Consider the following 1,298-nt stretch of genomic DNA (forward strand, 5'->3'; position numbering starts at 1 on the left):
GGTGGGGGAGGAGGGAAGACAAAAACGAGGAGCTGATACCAAGGACTCAAATAGAAAGTAAAGGTTTAGAAAATAATGATGGCAACATATGTACAAATATGCTTGATACAATTGATGTATGGATTGTTATAAGAGCCCCCAATAAAATGATCTGTAAAAATATAATAAACAAAAAATTTTTAATAAATAAATATATATGTGATAAATAAATAATGTTTTATGGGAAGGAAAAAAAAGAGTTGTGTTTTGGAGATAAAGAGAAAATTTAGAAGGTAGATTTGTTGTAGGGCCAGGTGTATGATGAAGAAATGGGATTGGTGGCATAACCTGCATCTTAGAAATCCCTTTAATTTGATAAATCCACTTGAAAGCCATAAATTGCTAAACAGGCTTCAAGTGTTGTATCATTGGCTTTCACATGATCCCTCTTTGCTCTGGAATTCTCTACTTTTTCGACTCCCATCACTGTTGCTTCCGTTGGTTTTATTGCAAGAAACCCAAATGAAACCCAGTCATCCATTAGACACCAACGTGAGCCCAATGACAAACACAGAGAAGAACTGAGTAGAGATGGTGAGCCTAATTTTAATGGTGGTGACAAGACTAACTTCAATAGAGGGTGTCCTATCCGGATCACACTTCCCTGCCACACACTCTTGCTTAGCTACTGAGACTGGAAAGAGTTAGTCTGCATTGTTCCGCGGTGGATTGGGAGCCCGGAGCTTAGGTTTTCACAAAAGAGAGGACGACGCAGGTGAAGTTCAGGGAGAACGTGGCTAAGTCTGCTTTGGCGCTTAGTGACTTAGAATGAAAAACATCCTTCTCGCCTTGGGAGCACCCTCAACGCACTTCACACAAGCTCTGGCATTTCTGGCATTCCAACAGCAGTTTGCTAACTGTAGCAGCAAATCTCTTTTTCCACTGATCGATTCTGTGTTTTGGTAAGAACTGTCTGCTCCTGCCGTTAGGTTAAAATTTGAAACCTTATCATTTGCTCTCCCTTTTGGCTCAGGTTAAATTTGTTCTAGTTTTTATTGTTTTCTGTTATCTTTTCTTTTTTTTCTTCTTCTTTATTTTTTTTTCTAATCATTTTTTAGGGGCTCATTCAACTCTTATCACAATCCATACATACAGCAATTGTGTAATGCGCATTTGTCCATTCATTGCCCTCTTAGCTTTTCAATGAAGGTTTTTCGCTGTTTCACTTTGTTATTGTTGTTTGATTGGGTTGCTTTTTGCTTTTGTTTTTTCATGTGAAATCTAGGATAGATTAATCGATAGAGCCAACAACTAGCCTC

This window comes from Echinops telfairi, unplaced genomic scaffold, assembly GCF_000313985.2.
Source record: "Echinops telfairi isolate 266 unplaced genomic scaffold, ASM31398v2 ScPeMD7_5868;HRSCAF=6743_0, whole genome shotgun sequence".
In the NCBI taxonomy this organism is placed as follows: Eukaryota; Metazoa; Chordata; class Mammalia; order Afrosoricida; family Tenrecidae; genus Echinops; species Echinops telfairi.